The sequence below is a fragment of the Oncorhynchus mykiss genome, chromosome 6, assembly GCF_013265735.2.
Source record: "Oncorhynchus mykiss isolate Arlee chromosome 6, USDA_OmykA_1.1, whole genome shotgun sequence".
NCBI lineage: Eukaryota > Metazoa > Chordata > Actinopteri > Salmoniformes > Salmonidae > Oncorhynchus > Oncorhynchus mykiss.
In genome coordinates this window covers 56,361,734-56,384,246 of record NC_048570.1, presented here as the reverse complement: position 1 = coordinate 56,384,246, position 22,513 = coordinate 56,361,734, and the positions used below count along the sequence as shown (strand labels likewise).

Genomic DNA, 22,513 nt, shown 5'->3' with positions numbered 1-22,513 from the left:
CACCGTGCTTCTACACCTGCATTGCTTGCTGTTTGGGGTTTTAGGCTGGGTTTCTGTACAGCACATTGAGATATCAGCTGATGTACGAAGGGTTATAAAAATACATTTGATTTGATTCCCACCCCACCTCAGACAGTGCGGACAATTACCATTGGAAACATGTCCACTCCGGGCAAATATCTTAAGAATCTACGATCAGTTGTCTCTTTTATGTGACCAACCTTTCAGTTAGTTAGCCTTTATGCATCATTATGATTACACTTTTAGTTTTGTTTGGGGGTGATGAAAAAGCAGCCAGTTAATACAAATGGTTCTCTATTCTATGCGAGTCCTTTTGAACCAGGTGTATTTCTTGGAGCATTGCTATATCAACATGGTTTCTTGCTAGGACATCAAGACAGCTGGAACATTTCATAGGACAGTTTAAGCCTTTCAGATTCCAAGAGAGAATAGCTAGCATTACCATTGTTTTAAAAAATATATATATTATTAATGATGTAATTGTTATCTTTAGTGTTAATAACCCCCCCCCCCCCCGAACCACTTCACTCCCCAACCCTCCATTCCCTGGTTCACCACCCAAAAGACATCCAGCCAACTTGACACACTGTGGGAAGCATTGGAGTCAACATGGGCCAGCATCCCTGTGGAATGCTTTCAACACCTTTTAGAGTCCCATGCCCTGACAAAATGAGTCTGTTCTGAGAGTAAAAGGGGGTGTAACTCAATATTAGGAAGGTGTTCCTAATGTTTGGTATAGTCAGTGCATGTATAAAAATGTTGTTGTTTTTTAAAGGTGAGGGTATGCGCAAGAAGAAATACATTCTATAATCTAGATATTCACAATAATTCAATCATGGCCTTTAGGCTAAGTCCTAATAATGATCAGTTGTCTCTGTATCTCGGTTAGTAACTACTGTTGCTAGTCAATTAACACTATTGGTAATCACTGTAGAAAGCTAGATGTACTCGCCTTTTCATCTAATTTGATTAGTATTAGCTATCAACACAGCACTTTCAAATGGTGAATGCATGACGTTTAGCGCTTATAGACAGCAAGCTAATTCAGCAAGTGAAAAAATATGCAGCCAAGGCTAAATACATGTGTGTTGATGCTAGCTAATGAAAGTGCTAACTAGTGCTTGATAACTACGTCGCACATGGAAGTATGATTACAAGGAAAACGCACAAACACCAACAGTGGCATTTCTGTGTTGAATCTACACCTCTACTTCACATCTACTGCAAAATGTGACAATAAGCTCTCCTTCGGGCAATTTCTATACTGAGCCTCCTTTCTGTTGGAGGCACTTGTAGGACTTAGGCAGACTTTTCAATAGCGGGTCTCAAAGTAAGCAGCTTAGGGGGTAAAGGGGTCCTGTGCGAGAGATCTTCCGGGAATGTAAGCTCCCTCAGAGCTTGCACTGTAGTCCAGCCATCACTCTAACAGGTACTGGCAGCAGGCTCAGCAAACAGGAGTAACCATGACCATCCCCCACTGCTGAACCACTTGGATAAGAACCAAATATACCCAAAATTGTATATTTTATGATAAAATGGTACATTAATACTAGATACCGTTACATTTTGCATTTGACATTTTAGTAATTTAGCAGATGCTCTTATCCAGACCGACTTACAGGAGCAATTATGGTTCAGTGCCTTGCTCATGGGCACGTAGACAGATTTTTCACCTCTTAACCGCTAGGCTACCTGCCGCCCACTTAAGGAACATTTTAAAGATCGGAGGCAGTCTGGGTGTCAGTCAACAAGGGTGGTCATTTTAATCAAATGGCTGCCATTTGGATTTTCCTGTACTTAGAATGTTGAAAATGGTACAATACAGCTCTACCTTTTTGAATGGGATGTATGGTACACAATACTAAGGCTACCATTACTTATTATGCAAGGGTATCGTATACCAGGGTATCGCCCAAGCCTATGGAACAGTAATGTAAGGGGCACATTTCCACCACATTTCTGCATAAAGTTATGGACACATATACACTGACTGTATAAAACATTAGGTACACCTGCTCTTTCCATGACAGACTGACCAGTTGAAAGCTATGATCCCTTATTGATGTCACTTGTTAAAACCTCTTGAAACTAGGGGGCACTATTTTTATTTCTTGGAAAAATAACATTCCCAAAGTAAACCGCCTATTTCTCAGGACCAGATGCTAGAATATGCATATAATTGACAGCTTAGGATAGAAAACACTCTAAAGTTTCCAAAACTGTAAAAAATATTGTCTGTGCGTATAACAGAACTGATATTGCAGGCAAAATCCTGAGAAAAATCCAATCAGGAAGTGACTTATTTTGAAACCCCTGTCTTTCTATACATCCGTATTGCCCATTGAAAGGGATATCAACCAGATTTCTTTTTCTGTGGCTTCCCTAATGTGTCTACAGCCTTTAGACGTAGTTTCAGGTCTTTATTTTGAAGAATGAGCGTAAACGACTACATTGCGTCAGTGGCCAGCTGAGGGCTCTCAGAGTGATTCTTGCGTAAAAGACAGAGGTAGTCATTTTTCCTCTCGCTCCTACTGAAAAGCCAATTGTCCCGGTTGATATATTATCGAATAGATATTTGAAAAACACCTTGAGGATTGATTATAAAAAACATTTGCCATGTTTCTGTCGATATTATGGACATCATTTGGAAACATTTTCGGTGTCGTCGTGACCGCGATTTCCAGTGGATTTCTCAACATAGAGTGACCAACAAAAGGAGGTATTTTGGGTATAAAAAAATAATCTTTATGGAACAAAAGGAACATTTGCTGTCTAACTGGGAGTCTCGTCAGTGAAAACATCCGAAGATCAAAGGTAAACGGTTAATTTAATTGCTTTTCTGATTTTCGTGACCAAGCTTCCTGCTGCTAGCTGGACATAATGCTATGCTGGGCTATTGATAAACTTAAACAAACGCTTGTCTTGCTTTGGCTGTAAAGCATAATTTCAAAATCTGAGATGATAGGGTGATTAACAAAAGCTGTGTTACACTATATTTCACTTGTGATTTCATGAATATGAATATTTTCTAGTAATATTTTTTGACCGTCGCGCTATACTAATTAGTGTAGTTGATGACAATTCTCCCGGATCTGGGATGGGTAGTTCCAAGAGGAACCTCTTGGGGCTAGGGGGCAGAATTTTCACTTTTGGATAAATAGCGTGCCCAATTTCAACTTCCTGCTACTCATGCCAAGAATATAAGATATGCATATTATTCATAGATTTGGATAGAAAACACTCTGAAGTTTCTAAAACTGTTTGAATCATGTCTGTGAGTATAACTTAACGTATGTATCAGGCAAAACCTAGAGGACTAACTGTTCAGATTCTTTTTTTTTTGCCTCTCTCTGTTCCCTGAGGTGCAGATGGTGCAGGCTATCAGATAATAGCTTCTTATGCTTTCGCCGAAAAGCATTTTTAAAATCTGACATGTTGGCTGGATTCACAACGGGTGTAGCTTTAATTGAGTATCTTACATGTGTGATTTAATGAATGAATAAGTTTGAATTTTATAGTATTTTATTTGAATCTGGCGCTCTGCATTTTCCCTGGCAATTGGCCAGTTGAGACATTTGCGTCCCGCCTATCCCTAATTAGTTTTAAATCCACTTCAATCAGTGTACTGTAGATGAAGTGGAGGAGACAGGTTAAAGAAAGCCTTGAGACAATTGAGACATGGATTGTGTATTTGTGGAATTCAGAGGGTGAATGGGAAAGACAAAATATTTAAGTGCCTTTGAACGGGGTATAGTAGTAGCTGCCAACAGAAAGGAGGCTCAGTATAGAAATTGCCAGAAGGAGAGCTTAGTCACACTGCAGTAGATGTGAAGTAGAGGTGTAGATTCAACACAGAAATGCCACTGTTGGTGTTTGTGCGTTTTCCTTGTAATCATACTTCCATGTGCGACGTAGTTATCAAGCACTAGTTAGCACTTTCATTAGCTAGCATCAACACACTGATGTACAGTTGAAGTCGGACGTTTACATACACTTAGGTTGGAGTCATTAAAACTAATTTTTCAACCACTCAACAAATGTCTTGTTAACAAAACTATGGTTTTGGCAAGTTGGTGAGGACATCTACTTTGTGCATGACACAAGCAATTTTTCCAACATTTGTTTACAGACAGATTATTTTACTTATAACTCACTGGATCACAATTGCAGTGGGTCAGAAGTTTACATACACCAAGTTGACTGCCGTTAAAACACCTTGAAAATTCCAGAAAATTATGTAATGGCTTTAGAAGCTTCTGATAGGCCAATTTACATCATTTGAGTCAATTGGAGGTGTACCAGTGGATGTATTAAGGCCTACCTTCAAACTCAGTACCTCTTTGCTTGACATCATGGGAATATCAAAATAAATCAACCAAGACCTCACAAAATAAATTGTAGACCTCCACAACTGAGGGTACCACGTTCATCTGTACAAACAATAGTACGCATGTATAAACACCATGGGACCACGCAGCCGTCATACTGCTCAAGAAGGAGACGTATTCTGTCTCCTAGAGAGGAGTGTACTTTGGTGCAAAAAGTGCATATCAATCCCAGTACAACAGCAAAGGACCTTGTGAAGATGCTGGAGGAAACAGGTACAATAGTATCTATATCCACTGTAAAACAAGTCCTATATCGACATAACCTGAAAGGCCGCTTAGCAAGGAAGAAGCCACTGATCCAAAACCACCATAAAAAAGCCAGACTACGGTTTGCAACTGCATATGGGGACAAAGATCGTAGAGAAATGTCCTCTTGTCTGATGAAACAAAAATATAACTGCTTGGCCATAATGACCATCATTATGTTTGGAGGAAAAGGGGGGAGGCTTGTTAGCCGAAGAACACCATCCCAACCGTGAAGCACGGGGGTGGCAGCATCATGTTGTGGGGATGCTTTGCTGCAGGAGGGACTGGTGCACTTCACAAAATAGACAGCATCATGAGGTAGGAAAATTATGTGGATAATATATAGAAGCAACATCTCAAGACATCAGTCAGGAAGTTAAAGCCTGGTCGCAAATGGGTTTTCCAACTGGACAATGACCTCAAGCAAGCATACTTCCAAAGTTGTGGCAAAATGGCAAAAGGACAACAGAGTCAAGGTATTGGAGTGGCCATCACAAAGCCCTGACCTCAATCCTATAGAACATTTGTGGGCAGAACTGAAAAAGTGTGTGTGAGCAAGGAGGCCTACAAACCTGACTCAGTTACACCAGCCCATTCAGGAAGAATGGGCTAAAATTCACCCAACTTATTGTGGGAAGCTTGTGGAAGGCTATCCGAAACATTTGACCCAAGTTAAATAATTTAAAGGCAATGCTACCAAATACTAATTGAGTGTATGTTACCTTCTGACCCACTGGGAATGTGATGAAAGAAATAAAAGCTGAAATAAATCATTCTCTCTATTATTCTGACATTACACATTCTTAAAATAAAGTGGTGATCCTAACTGACCTAAGACAGGGAATGTTTACTAGGATTAAATGTCAGGAATTGTGAAAAACTGAGTTTAAATGTCTTTGGCTAAGGTGTATGTAAACTTCCGACTTCAACTGTATATAGCCTTGGCTACATAATTTTATCACATGACAAAATGTGATTTCTTTCTTGCTGTATTAGCTAGCTGTCTATAAGCGCCAAACGTCATGCATTCACCATTTGAAAGTGCAGTGTTGATAGCTAATACTAATCAAATTAGATAAAAAGGCAAGTATATAGTTTTCTATAGTCAGGATCGAGGGCAAAATGAACGGAGCAAAGTACTGAGAGATCCTTGATGAAAACCTGCTCGAGAGAGCTCAAGACTGGGGCGAAGGTTCACCTTCCAACAGGACAATGACCCTAAGCACACAGCCAAGACAACGCAGGAATAGCTTTGGGACAAGTCTGTGAATGTCCTTGAGTGGCCCAGCCAGAGCCCGGACTTGAACCCAATCAAACATCTCTGGAGAGACCTGAAAATAGCTGTACCTCAATGTTCTCCATCCAACCTGACAGAGCTTCAGAGGATCTACAGAAAAGAATGGGAGAAACTCCACAAATACAGGTGTGCCAAACGTGTAGTTCATACCCAGGAAGACTCAAGGCTGTAATCACTGCCAAAAGGTGCTATAACAAAGAACTGTGTAAAGGGTCTGAATACTTGTGTAAATGTGATGTCAGTTTTTTTTTATTTGATAAATTAGCAAAAATTTCAACAAAACTGTTTTTGCTTTGTCATTATGGGGTATTGTGTGTAGATTGATGAGGGGGTAAAAGGATTTAATTCATGTCAGAATAAGGCTGTAACCTAACAAAATGTGGAAAAAGTCAAGGGGTCTGAATACTTTACGAATGACTGATGCATCGTGGAGGCCATAGGGATGGCACAGTCCATCAGTCAGATGTGCTACTGAAATTTTAGACGGTTATATTAAGTAAGAACAATGATGCAACACTAATAAAAATATTATTATTTTATAACAAATGCGCTTTCTCCAGCATTGGATAGTAGTCGCAGTCCACGGTTCAAACACACATCAGTGTCGCTGTTGAATTGGCGCCTTTTCCTAGACCACGTTGCTATGTGCATAATAGCAAAGTTAACCAGCATATTGGTGTTGAGAACAATGCAGCGGAGGCAGTAGCAGAATGAGGAGATGACAAAACAGACCTTGCCTTATTGTCTAAGAAAAGTGAGGAGGAAACCAACTTAATTAGGTCTATAATCAGTAGCCTAACTGTTAAATATGCCTGGCTTTATCAACAATATATCTACAGAAATAAGACAGATCCTGCTTCTGTTGCCTGTTTGAGTGTTTGACTGTTTGTTTAATAGCCTGCTGATTCCGTGAGCACCAAGCCTCATGCAATGAATGACATGTCAAGTAAACAACTTCCCAGGCCTCCCGGGTGGCGCAGTGGTTACGGGCGCTGTACTGCAGCGCCAGCTGTGCCATCAGAGTCCCTGGGTTCGCGCCCAGGCTCTGTCGTAACCGGCCGCGACCGGGAGGTCCGTGGGGCGACGCACAATTGGCCTAGCGTCGTCCGGGTTAGGGAGGGATTGGTCGGTAGGGATCTCCTTGTCTCATCGCGCACCAGCGACTCCTGTGGCGGGCCGGGCGCAGTGCGGGAGTTGTAGCAATGAGACAAGATAGTAGCTACTACAACAATTGGATACCACGTAATTGGGGAGAAAAAGGGGTAAAATTCAAAATAAATAAATACATTTTTAAAAAGTAAACAACTTCCCAAATTTGATTGTTTTTAATCTTTGCTTTCCTGTAAGAAAGGCTTTAAACTAGTACAGCCTCTCTGGTATTATTGATGTCCAAAAAATGTAATGTATATTTGTTATTATTACTATTATTATGATCATAAGTAACGTCATTGTCATTAGTACCCTTAGGATATCAGCCTTGTATAACCACCATTGAGCTGTTGGCCTAAGAGCTCATCCTGTTTAGTCTGAATACCGTAACTTACTTCGGTCTACATTTCAATACTTATCTAGGCTACTGTATCAATCATTCATTCATGTCATCACACAGCATACAAGTCATTCATGATTTGAAATGCAATCAAACATTTTCGTTTTAAAACATAATAAAGCCAGCCTTGAATAATTAGTTTAAACAATAAACAAACCGTTCCATTACGGAAATTGCATTCATGAATGAATGCTCCCGTTTTGAGTCTTTGCTGTAATAAAGGCTTAACAAAAACACAATTTTACAGAGTCTCTGGTAGGCTTATAATTTATTTAGTGTTGTTTACATTGTTCCAAAGGGTCAAAAAATCATATTGTTTTCTATACAGCACCTGTTTGGCACAGATAACATGCACCCAGCTCTTGCTCCTTATCTTATCTTTCTTGTTCTCTAGTATTTTCCACAACCAGGCCTTGCCTGGTTCACCAATTACTTTGCAGACAGAGTTCAGTGTGTCAAATCGGAGGGCATGCTGTCCGGTCCTCTGGCAGTCTCTATGGGGGTGCCACAGGGTTCAATTCTCGGGCCGACTCTTTTCTCTGTATACATCAATGATGTTGCTCTTGCTGCGGGCGATTCCCTGATCCACCTCTACGCAGACGACACCATTCTATATACTTTCGGCCCGTCATTGGACACTGTGCTATCTAACCTCCAAACAAGCTTCAATGCCATACAACACTCCTTCCGTGGCCTCCGACTGCTCTTAAACGCTAGTAAAACCAAATGCATGCTTTTCAACCGATCGCTGCCTGCACCCGCATGCCCGCCTAGCATCACCACCCTGGATGGTTCCGACCTAGAATATGTGGACATCTATAAGTACCTAGGTGTCTGGCTAGACTGCAAACTCTCCTTCCAGACTCATATCAAACATCTCCAATCGAAAATCAAATCAAGAGTCGGCTTTCTATTCCGCAACAAAGCCTCCTTCACTCACGCCGCCAAGCTTACCCTAGTAAAACTGACTATCCTACCGATCCTCGACTTCGGCGATGTCATCTACAAAATGGCTTCCAACACTCTACTCAGCAAACTGGATGCAGTCTATCACAGTGCCATCCGTTTTGTCACTAAAGCACCTTATACCACCCACCACTGCGACTTGTATGCGCTAGTCGGCTGGCCCTCGCTACATATTCGTCGCCAGACCCACTGGCTCCAGGTCATCTACAAGTCCATGCTAGGTAAAGCTCCGCCTTATCTCAGCTCACTGGTCACGATGGCAACACCCACCCGTAGCACGCGCTCCAGCAGGTGTATCTCACTGATCATCCCTAAAGCCAACACCTCATTTGGCCGCCTTTCGTTCCAGTACTCTGCTGCCTGTGACTGGAACGAATTGCAAAAATCGCTGAAGTTGGAGACTTTTATCTCCCTCACCAACTTCAAACATCTGCTATCTGAGCAGCTAACCGATCGCTGCAGCTGTACATAGTCTATTGGTAAATAGCCCACCAATTTTCACCTACCTCATCCCCATACTGTTTTTATTTATTTATTTTTCTGCTCTTTTGCACACCAATATCTCTACCTGTACATGACCATCTGATCATTTATCACTCCAGTGTTAATCTGCAAAATTGTAATTATTCGCCTACCTCATGCCTTTTGCACACATTGTATATAGACTCCCCCTTTGTTTTCTACTGTGTTATTGACTTGTTAATTGTTTACTCCATGTGTAACTCTGTGTTGTCTGCTCATACTGCTATGCTTTATCTTGGCCAGGTCGCAGTTGCAAATGAGAACTTGTTCTCAACTAGCCTACCTGGTTAAATAAAGGTGAAATAAAAAAATAAATAAAAAACTAGTCAAATGTATTCCACCCATCTGACTTTCCATTTACCTCCTGAGCAACCAGTAAACATTCCCCCATTCCCAGTTTTTTTTTCACGTCCTCTGCATCTATTTTGATGTCACATGTGTTATAGTCGGTATTCAGTTTGTTATAACCAATTTATTTATGTTATGATATTCTATAAAAGTCAGGCCTCATATTCGGACCGGATAGGTTTTACTGGGGGAGGTCGGGAAATGTGATTATGTGCACAAGTATACAACACCATATCTGTCATTTTAGTTCTGTCCGAATCTGCCATGTCAATATTTGCTTTACATGGCATGAGAGTAACAACTCCAGCCAGAATAACCTACTGTTTTTTGGCGAACTCCAATGTCCTCTGACAATACTAGTCCCGTGCGAATCGACATCCCTGTGTTTTGAGAGAAATGTCTGTGGTTGACAGCTTGCGGTTCGTGCAACAATAAATTATTTGAAAGATTTAACTATGTGCTACGCATAAGCTTTATATATATGAATGGCCTACATGTAGCCTATCAACTTTCACAGTGAATGCTTTTGTTTATATAATTGAATACTGCCAAATGCATCAGTAAAAACTATTGAGCCTATTAAATGCAAACCTTGCTGTTAGATAGGAAAGCAGCATAGCTGAACTAAACGTTTAGAAATGACAACTTCAGTGCTTCATTTGTAAATTGGGAGGTGCCGGGAAAAAAACGAACGCATAAACAAATGAATAAATAAACTTTATAATAAAGCATTGCATGTATATCATTGCATTTGCATAGTAGCATAGAGCATTAGAGTAGAGGCGTGCGCTATCGTGCATACATTTATTTTGCCCCCCCACACCAAACGCGGTCACGACACGCAGGTTAAAATATCAAAACAAACTCTGAACCAATGACATTAATTTGGGGACAGGCCGAAAAGCATTAAACATGTATGGCAATTTGCTAGCTAACGTTAATTTGTCCAATTTAGCTAGCTTGCTGTTGCTAGCTAATTTGTCCTGGAATATAAACATTGAGTTGTTATTTTACCTGAAATGCACAAGGACCTCTATTCCGACAATTTATCCACACATAAAACGGCCAACCGAATCGTTTCTAGTCATCTCTCCTCCTTCTAGGCTTTTTCATCGTTTAATTTATATGGTGATCGCATCTAAACTTTCATTGTATTACCACGTTCACCGGCAAAACAGTTCGCGACGTGTCCAGTCTGGTCAGCATGTTACAGAAGTTGCACACATGGGGAGATTTTATTGTAGCCTAGGATCGGGGAAAATTTTGGCCTTTTATAAACTCATTTCATGCAGTTTTACATAATTTTACATGACTGGAGACTTTGGCATAATATTTTTTTAATACCTCGAAAATTATCGAAATGGCAGGCTACTCTGACACTGAGAATCTGAGATCAATAAAAACGACCTTGTCTTGAATCCATCAATAGCCTAGGTCTAGGTGTGTGGAGCCACATTGTAGGCTACAATATCAGGAAATGAGTCCTAAAAATGCTTTCCAGTTTCACAGACTCACCCAATGATGCGCAACTCACTCGCTGTCTCTCTCTTTTGTAAAACAAAATAATTTGATAAAAATATTTTGGTAGTCTACAGCATAGACTCTCTTTTCAGCAGGAGCCATTTGCTTTCCCTCGATTGTATTTGAAATATTGCTTAAGGCCCGTTTTGTCTGCAGCTGTTTGTTCACTGAGATTTGCCGCGCGTTCCCACCTGTAGGCTATTCCTTGTTATTGGGCTACAATCCACAGCGCAGCAATTTAAATAAGATATTGAACCTCTGTGGCTAAATTATAGGCTTTATCATGGTGTAGTAGGCTATTCTGAATGATTTCATTTATTTCTGAACAGACAGCAGTAATTCTATGACTTTGGCAAATGTATTTCCATTTTTAAGGGGTGCTGCAGTCTGTTCAGAAACCTTCAGGCAGCTATGAATCTATAAGATAATCAATTATTAAAGTGCAACGCTGGAGAGATGAGAGTTGCAGGCTCATGTCTATCAGAGCAGAGACATGATAGAAAGTGAATCTCATTCTAGTTTGGTGAGAGATACTGGCGCGCTTCTCACACAGCCACGCGTTGGTCTCAAACATAGGTTACAATGTTGCGCAAACCATAAACCCAACCCAAATTGATTCTTAGAATATTAGGCCCGGGCTGAAAATCTACTTTTTCACATAACAATTTTTGTGGGGTCAGGAGAATTAACGAAGAGGCAATTCGAATATACATGGAAGGCTTTTATTCAAATGTTTACATTGCAAAAAGTGAAAATTATTTTTAATGCCAGGAGAGGTACCGGATCCGGCCAAATAGGTTCCGGAACAAAACAGTCCAAAACGGAGAGGTGCCACATCCTGTTCCGGTAGGATCCGGCTCAAAGTAGGCACTAGTTAACTTTCTCATCCATTGCTTTAAAACACATCAAGTGCAATTGCACTGCTTAGCTCACATCTGAAGGCTGGGGGGCATTTAGGACGTACTGCGGATCGCTAAAATATCCTAATGATTATGATCACACTTCCTCAATTCAAATATTATGGCGACACTATACCAAAGACAGTTCGGTGTGGTTTAGAATCTTGGGAACCAAGCTTGAATTATCAGTATGGCCCCATCACCTGTAATTCTGTATCTATATCATTCTCTAGTAATAATAGTCCTTTGTGAATAGGACTTTAGCAGTGGTGTAAAGTACTTATGTAGTAATTAAGTAGTACTTTACTATTTATATTTTTGATTACTTCTACCTGACTTTATTCCAAAGGACAATAATGTACTTTTTACTCCATATATTTTCCCTGACACCCAAAAGTATTCGTAAAAATGTTTATGCTTAGCAGGACAGGAAAATGGTCCAATTCACACACTTACCAAGAGAACATGCCTGGTCATCTCTACCGCCTCTGATCTGGCGAACTCACTAAACACAAATGCTTCGTTTGTAAATTATGTTGGAGTGTGTCCCTGGCAAAAATAAAATAAAAAATGTGCTGTCTGGTTTTGCTTAATATAAGGAACATGAAATGATTTATACTTTTACTTTTGATACTTAAGTATATTTTAGCAATTACATTTACTTTTGATACTTAAGTCAAACCAAATACTTTTAGACTTTTACTCAAGTAGTATTTTACTGGGTCACTTACACTTGAGTCATTTTCTCTTAAGGTAATTTTACTTTTACTTAAGTATGATAATTGGGTACTTTTCCCCACCACTGGTCTTTGGTCATACCGGTCACATAAAGAGAGCAAGGGTTGAGGGAATAGGGAATGTTTTTCCTAAACAAAGTTCGGTAACAGAACAGACAACTCTTGGTCGACCAAGAGTTTATTATTTTATTCGGGGACAGCCTAAACTCGCATTAATATTTTCTATGACCACACCATTGTTGTGGTACGCCCTCACCATTCCAACGCAGAAAAGCTGCTTTTTAACTAAAACATTTTTGAAATGGAAGGAAAACTATTTCACTCATTGTATATTTCATAGAAATCTGGAAACCCTGGACAGTTACTTAAAGGGAGCTAAGTTCATTGTGCATGACACCACAAAGTAATGCTTGCAAGGCCTGTGGCATTCTGGTATGCCTAACAGGTATCTGATATTCCCAGAAAAGCTGTGCTGATGTTGAATTATAAGCCCGTCTGATGAGGCACTTTCCTAACGCTAGAGAGAGGGCATTTGCTGAGCTAGAGTACTGCATTATCTCACAGACGACAGATCAGGTCTGTCAAATAATTTGTAGTGAGGACTGCAAACTCAAGTGTTTGAGAACATGAGAAGTAATCCAGCTAAGCATTTATGAAGATGTAGCCCAAAGGACAGGGGATTTGAAACGTGGAAATAAGCTTTCTACACATCCAACCTTTACAACTTCACCAGCCCATGACTAAGACGTTGGAATTCAAAACACACGTTGCAAATTCAACATAATCAGGAAAAGTGACCAGTGAGTTTGTGTATCATAGGCTATAGGTCTCATTGTGCCACATTCAAAGAACTAGTACTCCTCTTCTAAAAAAAATACATTTTGATAAGACGTATACTTCTATCATAATGAAATACTCTGATTAGGAAGTGCTTGTGAAGAATCGCTTGGGCTGCAAGTCTCTCGCAGCGCTCGACCCAGCAAAACTATCAATCTGCCTCGATGGCAATGGGTGGAAATTAAGGCATGATTCAGTGATTAGAGCAGACACTTCTGCTCAGAAAGCAGTTTTTGCTAAGAGTCAAAATATCTCACAAATCAGCCTGTGGACAGAGATTTGAGATTGATAGCTGGGCTGACATTGTAAGTTAACAGGAAATGGGCCATTTGGATAGTAAATACGGCAAGACATAAACATGTCTCCAAGTACCGTTTAGGGTACAGAACAGATTAACATACTAGAAGAGCCTGAAGCGACTTAATGGAGGCATGTGTCTGACATGTGAATTTGAAAACATATATATATTTCACCTTTATTTAATAGGGCCTATGACAAACTCATCTACACATACAGTGGGGCAAAAAAGTATTTAGTCAGCCACCAATTGTGCAAGTTCTCCCACTTAAAAAGATGAGAGAGTCCTGCAATTTTCATCATAGGTACACTTCAACTATGACAGACAAAATTAGAAAAAAAATCCAGAAAATCACATTGTAGGATTTTTTATGAATTTATTTGCAAATTATGGTGGAAAATAAATATTTGGTCACCTACAAACAAGCAAGATTTCTGGCTCTCACAGACCTGTAACTTCTTCTTTAAGAGGCTCCTCTGTCCTCCACTCGTTACCTGTATTAATGGCACCGGTTTGAACTTGTTATCAGTATAAAAGACACCTGTCCACAATCACAAACAGTCACACTCCAATCTCCACTATAGCCAAGACCAAAGAGCTGTCAAAGGACACCAGAAACAAAATTGTAGACCTGCACTAGGCTGGGAAGACTGAATCTGCAATAGGTAAGCAGCTTGGTTTGAAGAAATTAACTGTGGAAGCAATTATTAGGAAATGGAAGACATACAAGACCACTAATAATCTCCCTCGATCTGGGGCTCCACGCAAGATCTCACCCCGTGGGGTCAAAATGATGACAAGAACAGTGAGCAAAAATCCCAGAACCACACAGGGGGACCTAGTGAATGACCTGCAGAGAGCTGGGACCAAAGTAACAAAGCCTACCATCAGTAACACACTACGCCGCCAGGGACTCAAATCCTGCAGTGCCAGACGTGTCCCCCTGCTTAAGCCAGTACATGTCCAGGCCCATCTGAAGTTTGCTAGAGAGCATTTGGATGATCCAGAAGAAGATTGGGAGAATGTCATATGGTCAGATGAAACCGAAATATAACATTTTGGTAAAAACTAAACTCGTCGTGTTTGGAGGACTAAAAATGCTGAGTTGCATCCAAAGAACACCATACCTACTGTGAAGCATGGGGGTGGAAACATCATGCTCTGGGGCTGTTTTTCTGCAAAGGGACCAGGACGACCGTGTGAAAACCTTGTGAAGACTTACAGAAAACATTTGACCTCTGTCATTGCCAACAAAGAGTATATAACAAAGTATTGAGATAAACTTTTGTTATTGACCAAATACTTATTTTCCACCATAATTTGCTAATAAATTCATTAAAAATCCTACAATGTAATTTTCTGGATTTTTTTTCTCATTTCGTCTGTCTTAGTTGAAGTGTACCTATGATGAAAATTACAGGCCTCTCATCTTTTTAAGTGGGAGACTAAATACTTTTTTGCCCCACTGTATTGGATAGCCATCTTGCCTTCCCATCTAAAACAATTAAGGCTGGTTTATACCTTACGTACGCAACACAAACAGTACGCTAAATAAGAGCCTGCATTCTTGTGCAAAATTATGAATTGTTGGGCTGCGCATATCTGTGTAGGTTTGCTACGCAACACCATTTTACATAGCTACTTGTAGTTCTTCCATGCATCAGTACATAGGATATAAACTAGGCTTAAGGCACAATTCATAAAGGAAATATCAGCATACTGAGTCTGTGTAAAACATGCTGGATCTGAGAGAAAAATGTATAGAAAGAAAGAAGAGAATGGAAGTCTAACATCATTGCTCAACTGGTCATGTGACCTGCTTGCTACACAGTCTATCATCTTTTATTCCGCCTACAGCCCTAGCATCAGCCCTGAGATAATAACAATCAGCATAGTTGTCATAGCAACCCAACCCTGCTTCTTTCTTGCTCAGCTGTGTGTCGGCTATTCTTAAAATCAGAGAATGTTAGTGGGCAGGGCACCATGTTATCAGTGGCACCAAAGGTTTTATTATCTAGGCTAAGGGGCCATTTTACAAAATACGATGAGGTCAAATGAGGAAATTAACCATGACAGCTACAAAGCAAAAACCAGGAAGAATGTGGCCTAAATATGGCTCTGGACTAGGCCTGACCAAACTTAGCACAGAACGGGAAGAGGACAAGTACCTCGAGTAGACTCAAAGTATAATGTGAATGGGATCATAAAAAAATGAGGCTGCAATCTAAAATAGGCATGAATCCTGATGAGTTTCTCTTGCAGAATCTGTACATAACTGGCCTTTCACTGAAATGTAGCCGAATGTTTGATTACAGCAGCTCTAGTTCATTCAATTTCCTCAATGACGCCTGCAGCTCATTTGTTTAGTTGCTCCTTTCACAATAAAGCCTAATTACCTACCCACAGGCCTCGGATATGGATAATGCTTAATTGTGTGCTCAACTTCAGGTCATGCCCTTACAATATTAAGCAGACGTCAAAGACTGGTACAAACAAATGTCCATGGAAGGTTATTCTCGGGTGTCAAAAAAGGCCCACTCCTATGAATGGTCAACAAAGCAACTAGGCCTATAAACGGTCTAGAATCATCATTTAAGATGCCACCGCATGTACACCGGCCTAGCTTTTTTTCTATCAATAACACAGAGGAAATATTGCCTGAGCCTTCTTCACTGGTTTGTTTACCTTCCTTCTTGGAGTAGCATAATTAATTTACAAATGTGTGGGCGCTAATGCACTAGGGACCTCAGCAGTGAAGTGGCAGCAAATAACAAATCTATGTGGCAATGTAAAAACTGTGCACGCTTGCATCTTGTTCCCAGTAGCCTCCCTTATTTTTTTTTTTATTTAACCAGGCAAGTCAGTTAAGAACAAATTCTTATTTACAATGACGACCTACCCCGGCAAAACCCGCCCTACGGGACTCCCAATCCCGGCCGGATGGATTCGAACCAGGGACTGTAGTGACGCCTCTTGCACGGAGATGCAGTGCAACATTCCACAACCAGATCAGCTTACCAGTAGCCTATATCTGACAAAGATGGTTGTGTTTGATCTGATGGGTCAAATATTAGCCGCGCAACTTCTTATCTGGGAATATTGAAGACTCGTGTTAAAAGGAACCACCAGCTTTCATATGTTCTCATGTTCTGCGCAAGAAACTTAAACGTTAGCTTTCTTAAATTGCACTTTTACTTTCTTCTCCAACACTTTGTTTTTGCATTATTTTAACCAAATTGAACATGTTTCATGATTTATTTGAGGCTAAATTGATTTTATTGATGTGTTATATTAAGTTAAAATAAGTGTTCATTCAGTATGGTTGTAATTGTCATTATTACAAATAAATAAACAAATAAATAAATTTAAAAAAAATCGGCCGATTAATCGGTATCGGCTTTTTTTGGTCCTCCAATAATCAGTATCGGCGTTGAAAAATCATAATCGGTCGACCTCTACTGAAAACAGCCTGTAGCAGACTGCAAAATACTCATTGTGTGTCATTCAGCTGCTAAATGTAAATGCCTCAAGGATCTAGACAACCATTACAAAATAATTCAAACCTGTCCAAGTAACAAACTACCATTAGGATGCCTTCCTCCAATTGGATTCAACTCTAATGAATATGATGTCATAGATGGAATCTGTGTGCAAAAACTAGGGATGGGAATTGCCATCCCTAGAATTGCCAACTCATGATACAATATTGTCACAATACATAGTTGCCGAGAAGAGACGTATTGCGATTAGATGCTGCAAATGTATTGCTATTTGAGGTTCCTAATATATTGCTCAATATACACTATATTAACAAAATTATGTGGACAACCCTTCAAATTAGTGGATTTGGCCATTTCAACCCCACCCGTTGCTGACGTGAAAAAAAATTGAGCACACAACCATGCAATCTCCATACACAAAAATTGGCAGTAGAATGGCTTTACGGAAGAGCTCAGTGACGTTTAATGTGGCACAGTCATAGAAAGCCACCTTTCCAACAAGTCAGTTCGTCAAATTTCTGCACTGCTAGAGCTGCCCCGGTCAACTAGAAGTGATGTTATTGTGAAGTGGAAAGGTCTAGGAGCAACAACGGCTCAGTCGCAAAGTGGTAGGCCACACAAGTTCACAGAATGGGACCACCGAGTGCTGAAGCGCATAGCGTGCACAAATCGTCGGTCCTCACTACAAACTGCCTATGGAAGCAATGTCAGCATAAGGAAATGTTCGTCGGAAGCTTAATGAAATGGGTTTCCATTGACGAGCAGCTGCACACAAACCTAAGATCACCATGTGCAATGCCAAGTGTCAATTTGAGTGGTGTAAACTGCGCTGCCATCGGAGTCTGGAGCAGTGTAAACGCATTCTCTGGAGTGAAGATTCACGCTTCACCATCTGGCAGTCCGACGAACAAATCTGGGTTTGGCAGATGAGAGGAGAATGCTACCTGCCCCAATGCATAGTACCATCTGCAAAGTTTGGTGAAGGAAGAATAATGGTCTGGGGCTGTTTTTCATGGTTCAGGTTAGGCCCCTTAGTTCCAATGAAGGGAAATCTTAATGCTACGGCATACAATGACATTCTAGGCGATTCTGTGCTTCCAACTTTGGGGCAACAGTTTGGGGAAGCCCTTTCCTGTTTCAGACCCTGTGCACAAAGCGAGGTCCATACGGAAATGGTTTGTTGAGATAGGTGTGGAAGAACTTGACTGGCCTGCACAGAGCCCAGACCTCAAGCCCATCGAACACCTTTGGGAGGAATTGGAACACCGACTGCGAACCAGGCCTAAATGTATACAGTTAAGGCCTAGCTAGGCAGTTAATTTCTGTCCAATATACAGCAAAACATTTAACTGCCACCTTCATTATGCCACATTAATGACAACACCAGAGTTTTTATATCTGGCCTGGAATTGAAGGCCCCCAGCATCAACATACAGGGCTGACAACATACACAATTTCCTCACCAAAACCAATAACCCTAATAGCGTCACTGTGTACACTATGCATAGCGTACGTCACTGTGTACACTATGCGTTGCATGTCGGGTTTCGACAGCGGGAGAAAATATTAATAAACACTGAAAAAAAGTTTTAACACTGACATAATATTGAAATAGGGTTATTGAAAATACACATTTTAAAGTAGGGGTGACAGAGCTAGAGCTCCTGGTCAAGTTTACCAATCCAACAGCAACACTGACAAAATACAAGATACACTGTAAACCATCTGACAAGAGGTGAGCTCTGGGTCAAGCAATCAAAGCCTTCCTTTCCCAGAGAGCAGAAAATCAGAGTAGGCTAGCGTAATGACTGAACCATGTGAGAGAAAGCAGGTCCCCGCCAATCGAATGATCTTCACAGGCTAAATAATGGCCCAGGTTAAGGCAACAGCTGAATCTGGTCAGAGTGGTCGACTCTGCAGGTGGTACTGACTGGTTATGTAAGCATTGAGGGGAGATATGATTCACACAACATGCAAACCAACTCTAACACTGAATTGCAACCAAAATGGAAAGGATGTAGCCTATTGCAGTGGCCTCACATTTTTAAATAGCCAGATTGTCCCTTTATTGGACAAGACAATGTCTTGTTAGTTTTGCTGCGAACAAAACTAAAACTGCGGAGAGACACCTAGAAACATAAGTACACAAAAGTGCTGTACAGTCGGAAATATTCTGAAATACTGCAGTTTAAAATACTGCATTTTCACCATTCACTGGAAATTGGTGCTCTTGATGGTGTTTCAAAACATGAAAATGACTCCATCACACCAGCTGGCTGGCCATGGTCTTATAGTAAATAAACAAATGTGGCTATTTCTTCACATCTCTTTTGGGCTGCCTAAAGGAACGGATCTTGATGTTGTGGCTAGTGTGTCTGCAATCAGACATAGGCCTGATATAATATATTAATTCTGCCTAGGTGCCTATATGTTATGCTTTCTATCAAATGAAGAAGACACTGACTAGTACAAGCAAAACTGCTTGAATAGTACTCACGCAAGTATTTAAGCTATAGGTTTGAGATTCTCTCATTCTTGCAATGTCATCATAATTTGCCTGATGTGCAACTGCAGCTAGACAGTGCAAGACTCTTCTGCATGGGTGACAATATACATAATTGGTGACAATGGGTCAAAACACCCTTGACCCCAAGATCCAAGGTAGCCTTTACCTTACTTAACTAAAAATAGGGAATTTAGAAAGGTTTTCCCTCAAAGACCTCTGCGTAGCATCCACATCGTGTCTTGCTAGAAGCAGGCTAACTCAGTGTGTGATTGCGGCCTACATGAGCGCCCCCCTCCTCGAGCATCTCATTGTTCCTGCATGAACGCCCCCCTAAGCACGCCATCTTCATGCTTGAGTGACACTTTTGATATTCTGGATATTCTGATTGTCTATGGATTAAAATGTGGGTCAAAAGGGAAATAAGTATTATCTGAGTTTGAAGGACACTGTCTACATGTGTCTTAGCTAGCTAGCGATGTTGCACCTGCCTACCGCCAGCTGTGTACCGGAGTCCGCCTAGCTAGCTAGCTTACTAGCTAGCACACCGTGTCCTTTGCTCCCTGCCGAACACCTGGCCTTGCCGTCGTTAACAGATCTGTGGGAAAGCAGTGTCCGACAGACGGGGGCGAAGTACACCGTCCACTGGTGTCCTAGCTATTGTTAGCTACCTATTCCGCCAGCCAGCTAGCACACTGTGTCCTTTGCTCCCTGCCGAACACCTGCCCTCGTCTTCATTAACAGAACTGCGGGAAAACAGTGCCTGACAGGCGTGAGCGAAGTGCAGTCTACTGGTGTGCTAGCTAGCTACCTATCCCGCCTGCTGTGTACAGGAGTCCTAGCTAGCTAGATAGCTAACACAGTATCCTTCGCTCCCATCTGCCCGAACAACTGCCTTGCCATCGTTAACAAAACTGCGGGAAAGCAGTGCCTGATAGCCAGGGCGAAGGACACCGTCTACCTGGTGATGGTACGTTTGATCCCGGAGCTCCGAGGCACGTGTCAAAATAGCTAAGCAGTGTACTTCAAAGCAGTGTGCCAATCCCTGTATCAATTTATCAGAGCATGTGATCAATGACATCCGAAGCTCCGTTGCACCACCACCTGGTTGGTTTGGTATTGGTTTGGTAGAAGACAAAAAGGCTAGTTGCGCACGTGATGGGGATGTGGGACATCATCTCTAAAAATTTGGCAGCTCTAAATTATTTTGCCAATAGTAACTGTGTTTGTTGGTCAAAGCCTAGAGTAACTAACCTATTTTCGACAGAATTGGGTGGAAAACCTCAAAGCTTAGTTTCCCCATCACTAGGGGTGGTAGGCAGCCTAGTGATTAGAGCGTTGGGCCAGTAGCCAAAAGGTTGCTGGATGGAATCTCCGAGCTGGCAAGGTAAAAATCTGTCGTTCTTCCCCTGAACAAGGCATTTAACCCACTGTTCCCTGGTAGGCCGTAATTGTAAATAAGAATTTGTTCTTAAGTTCTTAACTGACTTTCCTAGTTAAATTTTTAAAAATAAAATACGGAGGTTTTATCAGCGGTTAGCGTCCAATGTTACAGTGCATTTCCGCCACCTACTGTACTGGAGCGACAAACTCCAGCCTTTGTACCAGAGTCCTAGCTTAAAAATGGATCAATCGAAGTATAAAGAGGGGTGCAGGAACGCCCTGAATTGCGGGCCGCAATGGCACCCTTCTCGGATAGCTACATAGCCTGGGTTGCTGGCTAGGTAGAGCTTAGTTATGATACTACCTCACACTGTCTTGACGGAATAATGACTAAGACCGTGGTGATGTGGACTTAATTATGTTTAACGGAAAAGCTACCGGCAAATGGTTAACAAGTACCATGCCATGTTTAATTACAATTTCAATAAGGACGTGGATATTCTAACGACCTGCATTGAATTATTGTTCCAGTATTTAGCTGATTATTACCATCTATAAATAATCAGCATCCTCCAGAACACAGTTACAGAGCAAACCAACTCCATCACTCATACGTACGTCACGAGTGCATTAGCTAACAGCTATCGTAAGTAGCTAACGTTAGACAGCCAGCTACTTATGATAGCTAACGTTAGCTACTTATGATAGCTATCTTCAAGTTTGTTTACCATGGCAAGTAACATATTTTATCGTCAGTACTAACTGACGTTGTCGCATTTGTGAAATTTGCTACCAAGAAAGATGCGAATAGAAAAATGCAAGAACATCTTACCAGTATGTTAGCTAGGTGGCTAGGAATACCTGCTAGCTAGTTAGCAGTCGTCGTCGGCCTGGTATGTTATTGATGGTAGAATGAAAGCCAGTGAGTGAGATGAATTGAGACGTATTTCAAATAGCGAGATGTAATAAGTATCCTGGATCCATTTTCCAGAGATGGTGATTCAACAGCTCGTCAATGTGTGCTTTAAATCCACACCTAATTGTAGACTGTGAAATGCTTGCTCGCGTATGATTATTGGCTTAAAACCTGTCTTCATAACATTTCCACCAGATCATCTGCAGGGACTGGAGTTCCGCGGATGGGGGCAGACTGTACCATTGTGACACCTATGTGACTCTAGCCACAATAATGATTAGCCACAAAAGTGGAAATTGCTGTTCGTCTTCAAACTAAAAGTCCCTCGTTGAAAGTGATGCAAATATTTCGGTCATGTCATATTTTGACGACATAATGTTTAACAAGGTGGGACTGTTAAACACATTTAACAATCAGTTGAAATCGCACTGTGGATGTATAAGACTTCCTAATTGCATTGGGGGCATACTTATTTAACTGTAAAGCCTTACCTATGGCTTGTGGATCAATGAAATAGCGTATCAGTCTTATTTATTTATTTTTTACCTTTTATTTAAAGACAAGTCTATTAAAAAATATATA

The 22,513-nt window shown here is 41.0% G+C and overlaps 1 protein-coding gene across 32 annotated transcripts in view; it reads right to left on the bottom strand.

Moving 5' to 3' along the window:
- Window positions 1-22,216, bottom strand: part of LOC110526181 (MAP kinase-activating death domain protein) — an 83,835-nt gene extending 61,619 nt beyond the window's left edge. For 14 of the 32 annotated variants that reach the window (XM_021606866.2, XM_036980484.1, XM_036980477.1 and 11 more), the window contains exon 1: window positions 21,848-22,193. The gene's annotated coding sequence lies outside the window, so the exon portion shown is untranslated. Of the gene's footprint in view, window positions 1-21,847 lie in introns of all 32 variants that reach the window. The other 18 variants (XM_036980472.1, XM_036980480.1, XM_036980479.1 and 15 more) reach the window with 5 other exon arrangements.
- Between the last annotated feature and the right edge of the window lie 297 nt (window positions 22,217-22,513).